This window comes from Chenopodium album, chromosome 19 (genome assembly GCF_948465745.1).
Source record: "Chenopodium album chromosome 19, dcCheAlbu1.1, whole genome shotgun sequence".
In the NCBI taxonomy this organism is placed as follows: Eukaryota; Viridiplantae; Streptophyta; class Magnoliopsida; order Caryophyllales; family Amaranthaceae; genus Chenopodium; species Chenopodium album.
In genome coordinates this window covers 34,701,464-34,719,404 of record NC_137852.1, presented here as the reverse complement: position 1 = coordinate 34,719,404, position 17,941 = coordinate 34,701,464, and the positions used below count along the sequence as shown (strand labels likewise).

At 36.9% G+C, this 17,941-nt stretch overlaps 1 non-coding gene across 1 annotated transcript; it reads left to right on the top strand.

Annotated features, from left to right (window-relative positions):
* The first annotated feature begins 2,845 nt into the window (after positions 1-2,845).
* LOC145596217 (small nucleolar RNA R71) lies at positions 2,846-2,951 on the top strand. Its single transcript, XR_014103091.1, has one exon. It is a non-coding gene; the product is annotated as a small nucleolar RNA R71 (small nucleolar RNA).
* The last annotated feature ends 14,990 nt before the right edge of the window (positions 2,952-17,941 follow it).

The window sequence follows — 17,941 nt, the reverse complement described above, 5'->3', positions numbered from 1 at the left end:
GACTTTTATTCACAAAAATATTGGTTACTTTAATAATTTAGATTATAATTAATTAATTAGGAATAAAAAGACTTGTTTCCCTGTGGATTCGACCCTACTTCCCTATCTGCATTAGCTAGTGGACTTAGGTAATTATTTTTGATTAGGTGATACGACTTTAGCCTGTCACTCACCTTTCTAAAAATTCTTACCCTTTTACCTCAAATTTCGATTGAAATCGAACAAAATATGATTTGTGCCATGAACACCTTCCATCCATCATGCAAGCTTGTTGAATTCCAATCCCACAAACGAACATCCTAAAAATCCAAATAAAGAGAAAAGTAAAAGAAAAGACAAAGTAATAAAAGAAACAAAAAATGAGAAAAATCAAAAATCAAAGAGAAAGGTTAGAAACTCTGGGTTGCCTCCCGGGAAGCGCTTGCTTAAGGTCCTAAGCTCGACCCTTCCTCCTAATCTCGGAGGATCAAAGAACACCACCCTCTTCAAGGTGGTTGATAGAGCAAATTTTTCTTCAACCTTTGGAAACTTCTCATTGTTGCTTGATGAAACTCTCACAAACTTCTTTTCAAATTCTTCTTTTTCATTTTTCAACTTCTTCCTTTTTCTTGCCTTCTTAGAGTCACGAGCCTTTTTCTTTGGCTCGACTTCAACATCCATTGTCATGGAAGCTTTCTCTTCCTCATGAGGATTAAGTTTGAACCAATTTGGAAAACCAATATCTTTCTCATCCTTTGGCTCTTGAATCTCAAATTTTTCTTCACTAACAACATCAATACTTGCAGAAGCATCATCAACAAACTCAAAAACATTGTTAGTGGAAGAATCAACCATGCATATATCATTGATGGAATGAGAAAGACTAGCACATGCAATATCTTGAACACAAGACAAAGACTCATGCATAAGTTTCAACTTAAATCTCTCTTCTAAATTCCCACACCTCAAAGTAATTTGACCTCCTTTGACATCTATTAAAGCTCCCGAGGTAGCTAAGAAAGGCCTCCCTAAGACGATTGGAATATGTTCATCTTCCTCAATCTCTAGAACAACAAAATCCACCGGAAAAACAAACTCTCCAATCCTTAAGGGGACATCATCAATTCTTCCCTTAGGAAGCTTAATAGAACGGTCGGCCAATTGAAGTGTTATCTTGGATGGTTGAAGCTCACCAAGATCAAGCCGCTTGAAAACCGAGTAAGGCATAATGCTAACACTAGCACCAAGGTCACACAAAGCATTTTCAAAAAGCATTTCCTTAATTTGACAAGGGATTGAAAAATTCCCCGGATCTTCCATCTTCCTCGGGAGTTCACCATGGATAAGAGCACTAAAGCACTTCCCTCCATCCACCGAACTACCCTCATCAGCATCCTCTCTCTCTTCTAAGATCTCCTTAACAAACTTGGAGTACTTAGGCATGTCGGGAATTGGTTCGGTAGGGGGTGTAGGATCATGAACATCCTTAAAAGCTTCAAGGAATTTCCCAAATTGCTCATCCATTTTAAATCTCAAGTATTTTTGGGGATATGGAAGATCGGGAATTCTCTCCATCTCACTCATCCTTTCATCAACACACTCTTCTTTTTTGTCAACCTCACAAAAGAATTCCTTAGACTCAACTTTTTCCTCTTCATTCTCCTTAGCAACACACTCATCTCTTTCCTCCTTTGACCAAGAAACTCCCTCATCAAAATCAAATCCACCACTAGTGGATATAGAGTACACGGGTTTCATTGGTTCAACACCTTGGGAAGGCAAAGATGAAGGACTAGCAAAATCCTTAATTGTGCTTGCTAATTGAGTGATTTGAGTCTCAAGCATCTTATTGTGAGTCATCATCTCATTGAATTTCTTATCACTAACCGCCATATAGGTGTTAATGATCTTGGTTTGATTATCAATAAACTCTTCCAAGGCTGTCTTAGGAGAGGAAGGTTGTGAATAGGAATTTTCATTTTGAGTCTTTGGAGCAAAACCTGGTGGGGGACCTCTTTGAGCATTGTTTTGAAAATTTCCCCTTCCTTGGTTGTTCCAATTACTCCTATTTTGATTTGAACCATAACCTTGATTATGGTTACCACCACCATGATTATGGTTTCCATTACCTTGGTTATGATTCACATAACCTTGGTTTTGATTACCATAATTATGATTTTGATTACCATAATTTTGGCCTTGATTTTGGCTACTATAACCTTGGTTATTGTTACCACGAGAACCTTGATTCCCTTGGTTCCTATAACCACCATTATGATTATAGTTGTCAAAATTGCCTTGGTTTTGGTAATTCCTATTCCATTGGCCTTTTTGATTATCAAACCTTTGAACATTGTTGTTTGACACAAAATTGACAAGTTCACATTCATTGTCAAACTCATCAACACATTCATTAGGACAAGCACTAGAATCATGATCATACGATCCACATGCATCACAAAACAAGCAACCCAAAGGCATATTATGTGAAGAGGGAGGGGGTTGAGAGTTAGAAGGAGTACCTCTCCCCTTAAATTGGGAGGGAAGATTGGAAGCTTGAGAAGAGGTAGAAGTGCTCTCAAACTTAGCTTTGATTGCGGTGACCTCCTTTCCTAAATTTGTCATTTGAGAGGAAAGGTTGTTGATTGCATTGAGATGGTCCACCGAATACAATGAAGATTGTTTGCTTGAAGAGTCTCTCTCCCCATCTTGCCAATCCCTATAATATGTCACCACATCCTCAATGATGTCCACAACTTCTTCCTCGGTTTTGTTCATGATAGGGCCCCCGGCCCCTCCATCAAGGCATGATTTGCCTTGGGGACTTAAACCGCCATAGAAGATTTGGATCACTTGGTATGTGGGGATTCCATGATGAGGACACTCCCTTTGATACTCTTTAAATCTCTCCCATGCTTCATAGAGACTTTCATTTGGCCTTTGCTTGAACCCTTGAATCAAGGCTCTTGCCTCCGCCGTCTTCTTTTGGGGATAGAAACGGGACAAGAAAGCCTTTGTAACATCATCCCAAGTTCTCAAGGAGTTGGGCTTCACCTCCTTGTCTAGCCACTCCAAAGATCTTCCTATTAGAGAAAAGGGGAACAACTTGAGGCGGATGAATTCTTGAGAGACCCCATTGACTTTGATAGTGTTGCAATATTTTTCAAATTCTTTCAAATGGTTCAATGGGCTTTCATTCTTAGCCCCACTATATTGCCTTCTCTCGATCAAGGTGATCATTGCCGGACGGATTTCGAAGTCATTTGCCGGGGTAGTTGGTGGAGCAATTCCACTTTCAAATCTATATGCCCCGGGCACTCCAAGCTCCTTCAAGGCTATTCTAGGATGTTCACCCATTCCTTGTTCTACTTGAATTTCTTCTTCACTCGAAGAGCTATAAGCCAAAGATCTAATATCCACTCTTCTTCTTGAAATAGTCCTTTCTATTTCCGGATCAAGGGGAACAAGGGGACGATCACGGGTTCCATGCATGCAAAACTCACACAAAAATGTTAGTAGCACGGCTACAAATGTAGCCTAGAGAAACAAAATCTTTTTGTATTTTATCAAAAAAATGAAATAGACTCAAAAACAACATACACTCAAGCACCACTCCCCGGCAACAGCGCCATTTTGATGTGGCTAGGAATGGTAGGTCGTTGGGCTACCACCTCGCCCTATCAAACAATATTTATAGCTTAACCAACCCCTAATAGTGTAGCGGCAAGTCAAGGTCGAATCCCAAGGGAATGATGTTAAGTGCACGAAGTTTAGATCAAGATATTTCGGAAACAAAAGGGGTTTGAAGTAGGACTAGGTCTAAACTAGGTATGCAAACTTGTATTTAATCGATCTAAAAACACTAGGGCAATGGATCCACATACATTCACAATGGAATTGGTAATTTGGGAGGTCAAACCGACTAAGTCAATCGATATGAGGGAAAATTATCATGTATCCAAAAGAGCATGCTAAGGTGGTTCACCTAGAGGTCTAACTAGCGTCAACTACGCTAAATACTAACTAGGGAACATAACAAAGCACCTCAATCGTGAAATTGCAAGTCTACTAATCAATGGTCCGTGTCATAGCAAACTTACAATGCAATCTAGTGCATTAATCAAAGATGGCCAAACCTCAACTAATCACACACATGCACATGAAAAATCAACCAATTTAATCATATCATCAACTCCATCAATTATCCCCAAATTACACTATTCCATCATTCATGCATGCTTCACCATCTCCCTAGCTAGAGAACTACTCACTAGCCATAGAAATGGAGATCAAAACTACAACATTCATCAAATTCATCATCAACATGCTTGAATTCAAAGATTAAACCAACAATCAATCAAAATCAATCAAAATTCAATCAATAACCAAATCAATCATCAACAACATGAAAAACTAATGAAATCAACTAAAATCAAACTTGAATTGAGATTAAGAAGAAGATCCTTACAAAACTTTGATCAAAAGATCAAATACAATGATGAATTCTTAAACAAACACCAAAGATCATGAGTTTCTCTCTCTAGTTCTTGAGTTTCTCTCTCTAAAAATTCTCCAAAAACTAACTATCTAATTCAATCTAAAACTTCCTTTTTCAAAAAATAGGTAGAAATAACTATATATACAAGGAGGAGGTTGGTAATGACGCCCAAAAATAGACCCTCATAAGTGCGGGCGCTCGGAGGAGGGAGAAAGGCGCGCACGGGACACACCCAGGCATGTGCGCCCGCACGTTCCTAGTGTGCGGCCGCACACGACCAATGTGCGGCCGCACACTCCCTGTGTGCGCCCGCACGTGCCTGGGTTTCCTCCCCTTCTTCTCTTTGTCCTAGCTCAAGTGATGCACGCACCTAGGATGATGATGATGGAGGACAAGGTGGGCAGAAACTTTCTTGAACTTCTTGAAGAATGAAAGCCATGAATAAGGCATAAACAAAGCCTTGAAGCTTGCCCCTTGGATCCACCTTTGACTTTAAACTTCTTGCACCTTCTCTAGGCATAAAAGCAATGAAAAATCGTAGAGAGGAGGCTCGGGAATTCTAGGACAATCGATTACCACCTACAAGCAAAAGATAAAAAGCAAGTAAAAGAGAAAAATAACAAATAAACTAGAAAAAGACATGAAAAAGAGAAATAAACTACAAAAAGCATAAAATGAGGAAAACAAGAATAAAACCAAGGAAAACTAAAGAAAAGAGAGATAAAATGAAATCAAAATCATCCAAAAAGAAACCAAATGAGTGCCAAAAATGTCACTCATCATGAAGCATCAATGGTGATTGGAATGCCTCCAACTATAGCCTTTACTTGTTGATGGAGAGACGAAGGGACGGCCTTTAGATCATGAAGCCAAGGGCGCCCTAATAGCAGGTTGAAAGAAGCTTTGATATCTACTACCTGAAATGTAGTGGCATGTTCAATTGCGCCTGCTGTTATATTCATAGTAATTGTCCCTAATGCTTGTCGTCGTGAATTATCATAGGCTCTTATTCCTTAGGTTGATGGGGATAAATCCTCATCTCTTATTCCCAACATTCTTGCAGTTCTAAGTGGGCATACATTAATTGCCGAACCGTTATCAACAAGGGTCATAGGGACATTCATTCTTTTGCATATGACTGTGAGGTTTAGAGCTTTATTGTGTTTGTCACCTTCCGGGGGTAGATCTTTATCAGAAAAAGTGACTAAATTAATTAGACTTGGGAGATCACTTGTGAGGAAGTTTGCAAGTCCCTCAGGAGTGGTGTCCGAATCTATGCCTACTTTAGCCAGTGCATCCATAACTGCTATTCTATGTTCTCGAGACGTGGCTAAGAGTTTCCATACATTCATCTCTACCTTAGTCTTTTTTAGCTGCTTGACAACATCGTTGTCTTCTATAATAGGCATGGGAATTTGCTGGATAGAAGGTATGGGTTGCGTTAAAATGGGAGGTTGTACTCACCCGGACCTAGTGAGGACATCTATAGGTGAATCTTCCTCATCCCAAATGTCACTTACTGGGTATATTGTTGATAGAGGAGTTTCTTCAATATCTTTAAGGTAAACATCCTCATCATCACTGTCCCATACTCCATTTATCATGGCATCCTGTGGAAATTGAACTAACTTTTTCTCATCAATCAAACGTTGAACCAAATCTCTAAACTTAAAGCATTGCTCTATTGTATGTCCTCCTGATTGATGATATGCACAGTAATATTTGTCTGTCCTTTTCAGCGATTCAAATGGTCTAGGCTCGAGGGGTTGGACTTTTCCATTCTCGAAGAGCATTTTGAACATGTTTGTGTATGACGTCCCAATTGGAGTGTACTTCTTATTGTTCTTTTTGGGGGTGTCAATTACTTGGAAAGAAAAGGGTTTCTTTCGCTTAAGCAGGTCATTTTGCTTCTTTATAGCTTCGAAGGTTTGTGACATAAATTCTTTCAATTCTGAAAGTACTAACGTTAATGCCAATACTTCTTGCTTAGTCGCGGGTTCTTGACCGGAGGATTCGAGAGCATCTTCGAAGATTTCTTCTTCGATGTTCTCGATAGGCTCTATGAGATTAGATGGATCCTCTTGGTTTTCTTCGTCAGAAATAGCCAAAGAATCCGATAGTGGTGCAGTATTAATACTTGGCTTCTTACTTGCAGGAGGTAATGGGAGCTTGTTACTATCAATCAAATCTTGAATGGCTTCTTTTAACCTCCAACAATTTTCTGTAGGATGTCCTCTACCCTGGTGATATTTGCAATGTGCATTTGGGTTCCAGCTAGCCGTTCTCCTTTCGACAGGTGGATCTCCAAATGGTCCAATGGGAGTTATAAGACCTTTTGCATGTAAACGATCGAACGCGGTGTCATAACTCATACCAATAGGAGTATAGTTCTTCCTAAATGGTTTCTTTTGTCCTTGGTTATTATTCATTGCTAATACTTCATTAAGAGGAAAAGTGCTAACATTATTTGAGTGGGTAGATTTGGATGAAGAAGGATTGTCGTTCTTCTTATTTTTCTAGCCACTACTTGAGTTGTTACTAGCAATTTTTTGTTTAGTGAGGTCATCCTCAATGTTGATTCCAATGTCATATACTGCTTTGAAAGTATTTAGGTTGCTTTGGTATTTGAGATGCTTGGAATATTTTTCTTGGAGGTTCTTAATGAACATCCTAACGGATTCCTTTTCACTAGGCACTTCGACCATTTTTGCAGTGGTTTCCCTCCATTTATTGAAGAAAGAGGTAAAACCCTCATTTTCTTTTTGTTTCAGCATTTCTAATTCTCTGTGATCGGTTTCAACTTGTATATTGCATTTATACCTTTTAATGAAAGCGCTCACAATAGATTCCCAACTAGAGGTCTTTTCTTTATCAAGTGAAAAGTACCACTGTTGACATACAGCTTCTAAGGATAATGAAAACACAGAATGAAAAGCTTTTCTATCTATCCCCTTAATGCCCATTACAGTTTCAAAAGCCCTTAAATGAAAATAAGGATTATCCATAGCCTTGAACTTAGGGATGTCGTTGGGATTGAATTTTTGTGGAAGAAGATCCTTATCCACCGAGACCCCTTGGGAGCTAATCTCTTGAAATCTGAAATCGTTGGATAGCTTGCCCAAACTTTCCTGGATTAGGTCCATTTGTTTCTGTTTCTCAGGGTTATTTATTTGCAGCGATAGGTTTTGCAACATCTCAGCCAAGTTGGCTACCTGTCCCCTGACTTCATTAAGTTCTTCTTGACTAGCCATTGCCTTCTTAGCCTTCCTTTTCCTACCGATTGGTTTGTCGAAAAGTAAGACTTGAACGAAAGTATTGTCTTTGATTAACCGCCCTTCCTTTCTTGACCACGCGCTGTAATTTAAACCATATTTTGTTTTAATATTTGACTCTAATTGACTTGACCTTATGTTTAATCAAAAAAAAATGATGGGGTATATATTATATATATATTAAGGGAAATTAAATTGGAGGATTAATATCCGACTTACCCCCCCAAAAAAAATGACGGAAAACACGCATTCAAGACTCTCTAATCATGGTCATAACGTGACAAACATGTTATGTGTGTGCTTTATGTGTATGTGAGTGACATGCGTTGACTACTAGTGTGCGACCATGGACTTTTAAATGCCTAGACTCAATTAAAGACTTGAACATGGTTTGAGATATTAACAAACTGATTAATCCGATTAGTAGACTATTAATTAGACTCGTCGTGGTGACTCGAGCAAGAAAACTGGACTGTTGCTAAAACAATAGAACTGTCGCCGCCGTTTAGAGCCTGTCGCCAGACGAAAAAATTGTCGCCGGGCGACAGACACTAAACTGCAGCGCCACAATCCAAACTCCTGCGCCATTGCTGGAACATTAATCTGGACTGTTCCCAGTAATTTTACTCTAAATGGACATGCCTAAAGTCGTACTAAGTCGAATTGATTAAATTATTAGTCTTTAATTAATTCAAGATTAATTAATTAATTAATTAGACAAAGTCCTTTTAGTCATTAGTCAATTTATTAGTCTTTAACACAAGTCAAACAAACGGTTAACACACATATAATATATACAAGCAAAAAGTACACGTAGATCACATAGTCACAACATGATGAGTTTGCAACCTAACCATGGCTCTAGTTCTCTAAAGTTCGAGGATATGGGTTAAGTCAAAAAAGGTCCATGGTTGAGAATCCACATGCATTGCACACAAGCCTACCGGGAGGGTTGGAGCGAATGGACAAGATTCCGCGAGTTCGTGATGAAATCGAACTCGACGCCACGGTTTGGTGGATTCACAAAACTTACACGTCCCCAAATCTGAACTTTGCACAAGATAGTGGAATATTCCATTGGGCAGGCGAAGCAGGAACCCCCAGAGGGTTATATCCATATGTAGAACACATATGGGTTCAGAAAAGTGAGAAAATGACTCAATCAATAAGCAAAATCGAGCCAACAACACTAGAAATGGTTAAAGCAAGAAGACAGACCCCTGGCTCAGTATTGGAAGAACTTGGCGCCAGACTACAGGGACTGTCGCCGCAAAAAAGCTTCTGTCGCCAAGCGACAGAACTGTCGCCAGGTGACAGAAACTTTTTACGGGCGACAAGCCCTGTTTTCTAGACGCTAGTTCCTACATGCCTTGGCAAGTTTCTGTGTTCTTCGAATTTTCCAGATTTCGCATCATCTTTTCGATTCTAGTCATGAAAGATATTTCTCAAATTTCCTACGTGTAAAATTCCTATGGATTGACTCATGGGGTACTCCCATGAGGACCTTTTAATGCATATGACAATAATGTTAATCAAATCACGCACATGAAAAACTTAGAATTTTTCGAGTCTCATCCGCTCATTCTAAATAATTGCCAAAATTTAATAAATTTCAGGAATATAAATAGAAATCCTCCCCAGTGGAGTCGCCAAAAACTGTAGGGAATATTTCAAGCATTATGATAATCCCAAACTTGAACCCCACTGTGATCATACACTAAAGTACGGTGGCGTTCCAAAGGGAAAGACAAAGAGCAAAAAGACTCGCCAACAAGTTTTAAGGAACTTGTACCCAAAAGACAATCCAAAGGACCGTCAAATACTCCATAAGGTCTTGAACCAAATAGGGTCCGGGGATGAGGGTACGAATCCAATCTACAAAAGAAAGGACCCGCCCTATAAAATAGGCCTCTACTTTGTTCTGCTCATATTCATGCGCGCTTTTCGAATAACATACAAACATTATATTGATCCTAACCTGTTTATCTATGTTGGTTGAAATTAATGCACAAATAATACTATTATTGGCGATCACTTGAATTAAAATCACATTAGCCTAAACCAAATTATTAATTATCTTATTAAGCGTGATTTCAAGTACAAATTCCCTTTAAACCTGCATAAAAGGCGTGATCAGGCAATAACAATAAAAATATATATCAAGCAACATAAGAATAATAAATATTAAATAATAACGATGATGATAATAGCATGATAAGGCATAATAAAGCTTGATAATAATAGCAAGATCCTAGGCATGATACTAACAAGATTAATAACAAATCCTAGCATTTCACTAAGTAATAAAGATCAAAGCTTTAAACCTAACATGGTACTAACATGATATTAGAAAGAGTAAAGGCATCCTAAACATGATACTAGAAAGCATTAAAAAATCCTAACTTGATACTAGGAAGCATTAAACAATAATAAACATGCAATCTACATTGTGAAAGAAATAGGGAGTAAGCTAATCTACTTACTTTGAAGCCTCGTACCTCTTTCTAATAACAAAATACACAAGTTAGTAAACTTCAATGAAAATAAATAAAGAACAATTAAAGAATCAAATTGGAATCAAATTAAATAAAGTTTTGACTAGTTTTGGACCAAACCCTCAGAAATTATCAAACCTTGCACATCTAGGGCGAAGGCAACTTCGAACTTGGATAGGTGATTCTAAGTCTAATGTATGCGGAATATTGTATGTAAAAACTAGCTTAGAAAAAGAGAGAAAGAAAGCATATATTGCTCAAGAGAGAAAAGAGAGAATTGATAGTGATTGATGATTCTGAAAACAGGAGTTCGGACGCTATTTATAATGAAAATAATCCGGAAAATCACGGAATTTGATAAGGAATAAAACTCCACGCTGTCGCCAGGAATTAACTCTGTCGCGACGCGACAATATCTGTCGCGAGGCGACAGGGTCTGTCGCGTGGCGACAGACTTGTCGTCTGGCGACAGCCTGTATAAGCGCGTTTTTCTTCACACGGAATCCGATCTTTAATCAACTTGATCTACGGAATCCGTACAGAAGATAAAATACATATTTTAAGATAACAAAATAATATTTTATTCCAAATAAAAAACCTTTAAAGATAATTAATTATTAATCCTATCAATATTAGAATTAAAAGGAACTTTCCAGAAACTTCTAGAAAACTATAATTAATCCTAATAATTTTAGGAATTATAATTAATATTCGGCCCTCCTCTAGATCATTGGGCCGTATTAAAATAAAGCACTGGGCCGAGTTTAGTATTTTGGCCATAACTCCCTCATTATTCATCGGAATTGGGCTTATAATATATCGTTGGAAAGGTCTTTTCAAGCCCCATCCAACTACACCATTATTGGACCCTTATCATGGACCAAAATAAACTGAAATGGACGTTTTCAAATAAATAAAGTCATTTTCCCCTTATTTAGAAATTAATTAAAACTAAACCGCGACACTTGACTTTCGAATCACTTTCACCTAATTCGATAATAACACGATGCACAAGGCATTCATCACTGGGTTTGGTTTTGGGGAGACACAAATGGGTGTCTACAGCCGTTTTTACGGTGGCGCTAATGTCTTAGATATTCCTAAATCGTGTTTTAAAGAGGGTAAAGTGTATTTTAAAGGAAAGGAATTTCTAGGGTGTTACATCTGAGCATGAAACTGAATACCTAAAGTTGATTGCATAATCAACAATCACAGCAAATCCACATTGTATACAGTAGTCCCTTACAACATCTCTCAAATGCTGCTTATCTGCGAACAACTGCCATGGCTTCAAAACAATTTTACCAAAGCCCTCATCCTGATATACTTCCCCATTGTTGTATAACTTTGCAAAATAGTTGTCCATGTCATTTTCACACTCAAAAATAGGTTCCTCAAATGGATCAAAGCCATCCTTAGTCAAAGGACCATAATCATCTCCCTCATTATCTTCTTTTGTATCCACACTCTCATCAGTGTCTTCATCTTCAACCACAGTTGGGCTGTACCCTTCATCTTGCTTCATCATCTTGCAAACTCAAAGCCTGGTCATCATCATCCCTAAGGCTAACAGTCAAACTCCTTCTAGTGCTCACAACCCCAGAAGATGCATTTTGCTCACTGCCACTTGCACTACTACTACTACTAACAACTCCATCTCCTCTTATAGAAACTGACACTTTGGAAGATTCAGCAGACTCTTTTTCACTCAAAGTTTTACTACCCCTAGCAAAATGTCCTATGTTTTGAATAGGTTACAAAAGTGATTGGGTTGATGGGTGAGGCGGTTGTGCTTGTTGTGTAAACAACTGAGATGGTATTTGTGATGCAGGTTCCTCAATGGGTTGCTCAATGGGTTGGTTTGGATCCCATGGAGTGGGAGAAATGTTAAACCAGTAGTCTGCTGTGTTAACCCTAGCTCTCCCTCTCCCATTTCCTCTACATGTCTCAGTCAAAACTCCTCTGCCTCTCCCTCTACCAGCTCCCCTGCCTCTGCCTCTAGCATTGCCCCTCCCTTTCCCTTTCCCTCTCCTAGCTCCCCAACCTCTCCCAGCTCCTCTCACACTTGCAGTCACTATTTGAGTATCAGGTTCCCTGTCAGTATCACTCTCTCTATGAGGTGAACCCATATAGTCAGTCCATTATTCATCTATGCATTGATTAATAGCATGGTCAGTTTGCTCCAACTCAAAGTCATCCATTGGAAGTTTCAGAAAAGAGACCGCCTATTTCAATAAACAGGTCTCTTTTCTTCCTTAACCTTTTTTAAAAATAAGTAGGGAGGCAAAGAGACCTGTCAATAAAAAAGGAGGTCTCTTTGCTGATACCATATTTTAGCCAATAACAGGAAAGAGAGCGTCCACTATTAGGGTCTATTACTGTAAGTTGAAAGAGACCTAATTTCATAAATAACGGGTCTCTTTGCTTTTTCTGAAAAAAAAAAAAAACAAAACCGCTAATGTTGGTAGCGGTTTTAAGCCAAACCAAATACCAATCCAACATGGACGGTTTTGAGAATTTGCTTTTAAATGGGTGTATAGTGGGAATTTGTGTTTGTTTTAACATTATTGAGGGAAATCGCTCTTTTTGTTTTAAAGTAAATTTTCTATTTCAAAATTTACTACAAAACATATGATGTAAATAAGAAGTAATCACAATTTGACTGCCCTGCCAATTGATATTACAGTAGATTTAAAATTAATAGACCAGGACACAATTTCTTAAGACACAAAGAGACAAATGTAAACATGTAGACAAATTTGATACTATGAAGCAGAAATCATTATAGAATTTATAAAAGAAATTAAAGCAATATTTTTAGAAACTTTTCCACTAGAAAGTAATACATCTAAAAGAACAAGAATTCTATGTAGATTTTTGTCAATACATCAAATTATATAACCACAACCAAAATCAATACCATTATAACATATATAATTACAAGAAATAAATTTAAATACCTACCTTATCATCCTAGACTATTTAACACCCTAAACCCTTACTCCTAAATCCTACCTACAATAATTTGCGCTAAGAAAGATCAAATTATATTTTACAATATCATATTATAGTTAACGGTATAATGAAATTTACTTGACATCCACACAAGTGTTGTCATACATAATAAAATATATTTCATTAAAGAACATGCTAATACCCTCTACTTGGTTGGTTTATGGAATAAATGTTTGCTACGTGACCCAAATACAGATCCAATCCAAAGCTATTTTTATATATTTTTTTTCAAGACCATTTGCTTTGGATCTGAATGCAATAAAAAATAAAGCCTTGGAAAACGAAATTCCGAGCTAAGCCATCTAATTTGGACAAGAGAAATGTACATAATCATGATAATTTAACATTTATTTTTTAAAAAAAAAAAAAAATTATGTATCAGACTCGTATTTGTGAAATCATAAATGATTCACCAAGGGTTATGAAAATATGATGGAGGGTTAAATCAATCCAAAATGATACTAGTTATATCCCAATCAACCGTGTCTATAATATAAACAAAATAAAATTACCCTAAAAACTTATCCATTAACTTGTCACAAACGTAGATCAAATCAATTGATAGGGCTTATTCTGATTTACTAAATTGAGCTGAACTGAACTGAATATAATATGAAAGGAGGAAATTAGGAACTGAATTGAACTTAAGCTGAAGAGAACAGGCCCATAATGCGGGATTTTAAAAAGTAAAAATTGACGAAAATAATCTCAACTTTGCCTTATTCGCTCAAAATAATCCCAAATTTAGATTATTTTTTATAATCCGAACTTTGATATGAATTTGCTCCTAATGGTCCCAAGTGACCGGTAATCTGTTGAGTAGGTAAATTTTTTTTTTTTTTCAGATTTTAATTTACACGTGTCACCACGTGATTGGTCAGAAATAAGATTTAATTTTAATTTTATTTAAAAACATGATTATTTGTTACCAATTAACACTTAATTATTGTTCAAAAAAATAACACTTTCTTCAAAAAAAATAATAAAAAAATTAACAATGTCAACCATCAAGCCACCAATCACCATCACCAACGACCCAGCCCCCTCCACTACCCTACCTCCCTTGAGCCACCAACACCAACCCAACCACCTCCACCACTTAACCTCCCCAGCTTAACACCCACCTTTACCACTGTACCACAACCACTATAACAAAATCCCGACCGATTTTCGGCGCCCAAACCACATACCACCGTGGCAAAAGCCAATAACAAGAGCCATAACATCATCAACGATAGTGGTTTGTTGATAACAGGGCAAGAAGTGAGGGAGTAGAGAAGAAACACTACGGCTGACTCGATAGTGGGCCGTTGATTTTAAAGGGTTTCGTGGGGGAGGAGGGTTGGTGGTTCAGAGGGAGGGGGACGGCGCGGCGGCGATGAGGGTGGAGGGGCTCCGCGCATGGCCGGATTTGGGGGCAGGGTCGGGCACTCGAGCTGGGCAGTGGAGAAGGTGGTTGGGGCTAGTGGCTTGGTGGGATGGTTTTCTTAATTTTTTTTATTAACAGTTTTTTTTTCCTTAAGAAAATGACTTTATTTTTTAAAAAAAATGTTTTTATTATTTTACCAATAAGGAACCGACACGTGTCATATAAGTTGTTATAACAAGTTAGATGACTGATTGGGACCATTAGGAGCAAATTCATATCAAAATTCGGATTATTAAAAAATAATCCAAAGTTGCGATTATTTTGAGCGAATGAGGCAAAGTTGAGATTAGTCTTGTCAATTTTTCCTTTAAAAAATTGACTTCAAAATATTTAATTTCAAAGTTATAGGAGACAAAGTTGTGACTTATTAAAATTGAAGGAAAAATTGCGGAAAATAATACAACCTTTAGCCCGTTCTTTTTTAATAATATAATGCAACCTTTTGATTAATTCTTAATAATATAACCTTTGGGGGTGTCAATTTTAAATAAGACAAAAAACTTGTAACCTTTAAAACCGGTTACCCATTACACGTGTCATCAGGTAATTGGTTTAAATATTAAATTAAATTTTTTTATTTAAATAATTAATTTTAGATTTAAAAAGACAAAGAAAAAAGGCAACCCCCTTTTTAACCCCCAACAACCACCATTCCACCATGGCAGCCCGCCCTTCCCCGGCGAACAAACCCTACCCACCCCCCTGCGGCGGCCGACCAACCTTTATGATCGAGCTTCCCTTCCCCTGACACGCGAGCCTCACCGCGACGCAACACAACAGGGGACATTTTTTTCGATGCAAGGGATGTGAAGTGGGGGGGCTTTTCAGGCAAGGAAAAGGGAGGGACGTTGTTATCGGGGTCTAAGAAAGGGAAGGAGTTAGTTTAGTGGTGTTTCGGCGGTTGTGTGGTGGCTGATTGCGTAAATTAGGGTGGTTTTGGTGGTGGTTGGGAAAGGGGAAGTTGACAGGGGGAAAGGGGAGGTTAAGGTTAGGGGGTAATTGAGTCAGTCGGCGGCGGAGGAGTTGGTTGCCGGCTATCCTCGCTGTCATGGACTCATGGGTGCTGCGTGGGGGAGGGAAGAGGAGGTGGCGTGGTGGTTGCTGGGATTAGGGTGGTTTTGTGGTGGTTAAGAAGGAAAGGGGGTTAGGGTTTGGCTTGGCTGTTGTCGCGATGGAGGAAAGAGGAATGTCGGGGTTAAGGGGGAAGTGGTTGGCGGACGGTGAGGATATTGATTACCAGACGTACAGTCGTCGTCGAGGCCTGAGGGTGCCAGGTAAGTTTGGGGGAGGGGAGAGGAGGTGGCTGGGTGGTGGTGGTTGGGTGGTTTGGTTTTTTTTTTTTTATTTCTTTAATAATAATTATTTAATTTATTAATTATATTGAAAACCCAATAAAACAATAACACGTGTCACGGTGACCTTCAAAAACAGGTTACCAACAAGTAATGTCTTGTTTAAAATTGACACCCCCCAAAGCTTATAATATTAAGAATCAATCAAAAGGTTGTATTATTAAAAAAGAACGGGCCAAAGGTTATATTATTTTTCGCAATTTTTCCAAAATTGAAATAAAATTATTACACTTTTTATTATGAACTTATTAGAAGCGTTATTTTTTAAAAATTATTAAAAATTAAAATTGAAATAAAATATAAACCATTAAGAATATACATGAAACACATTTACTGTCATGATAATTCATATTATTCTGATACAATATACACACATCAGTTGATGTTATAACAAATTAAATATGATTGTTATGTGGATGATTAAGTCATCGCTCTATATTGCACGACATAATGACGGTACAAAAACTTCTTGAGAGATATTCCAACTAATCCATTATTAATATGAAAATATTTACTAATAGCTCACTAAGGGTTAAGTCCATCAACCACGTCTCTAATGAAGGTGGTTAAGGGTCTGTTCTCATTCGTTTATTTTTAGTTCAGTTCGGCTCAGTTCAGTTCAGTTCAGCTCAGCTCAGTTCAGTTCGATTTATGTCTAATCATATTGCTAATGATATAAAGCCAAACTTTATTCTTTTAAGCTCTTATTACAATGGCGATGATAATGATAATAATAATAATAATAATAATAATAATAATAATAATAAATAATAATAATAATCAGTAAATAATAATAGTATATTTTTCTTAAATATTTTAATATGTAGATTTGTATATACACATAAGTATAATAATAATAAATAATCAAAGATCACTTATCCGTAGTCAAAAATCACTAATTAATAAGTTAAGTTCAGTTAAGTTCAGCTCAGTTCAGTTCATTTCAGCTCAGCTCAGCTCAGTTCAATCAATGAGAACAGGGCCTAAGTCTATCAACCACGTATATATCAACATTATAATCCTCACACATTGATCATTGTATTAAAAATTAATGTATGATTGTAGTATGGACGAGTAACTCATCCCTTGTTATATAGCACCATACAATTTAACGACAAAACTTTAAATGGGTAGGATTATGCCAACTAATTCATCAATATAACACACATACTAATAATTCACTAAGGGTATCAAAAAATCAGAAGGTGTACAAAAAAATTAATATGATACTTCGTACTAGTTAATTAGTGAAATAGGTTAAGTACAACATCAACCACATATTTAGTGCAATAATAATGCAAAAATGATCCTATAAATTATTTAATGGTCTTCTAAATGTTGTATGATTCAAAAAAAAGATTTATAAATCAAATTTTAAAGTTATTGACGGTATAAGTTGTGACTTATTGAATAAAATATGCCTATGTCATAATTTACTTCTATTAACTACAAACTTTTTTCCTCAAATAACTAAAAAAACATAAAAACTCTGCTTTTTATTTTGACATACTTAGTAAAATTTATGAAAAAATTGAAATAATTTGTTATAAAAAATAAGTCAAAAACTATGGAGGAAAAAAAATAATTTTTCCTATTATGATGAGTTATTGGTAAGTCGTGACTTATTGAAATTATACTCCGTAATAAATTTTTATTTTGATTCAATTTCTTATATTAAAATATATTTAAAAAAATATTAGAACTTAATTACTAAAAGTTGCCAATAAACTATGCAATTGTCGTGTTTGTAAATTGTGAATTATTTGTGATGTCTTTAATCTTTAAAAATAGTAGAGGCTGGGTGAAAATAAATTTAGAATGATTCTAGTTTAAAGATATGCTAAGTTTAACATCAATTACAATTTTAATTCCAAATAAGAAAAAATGATCCTAAAAATTGT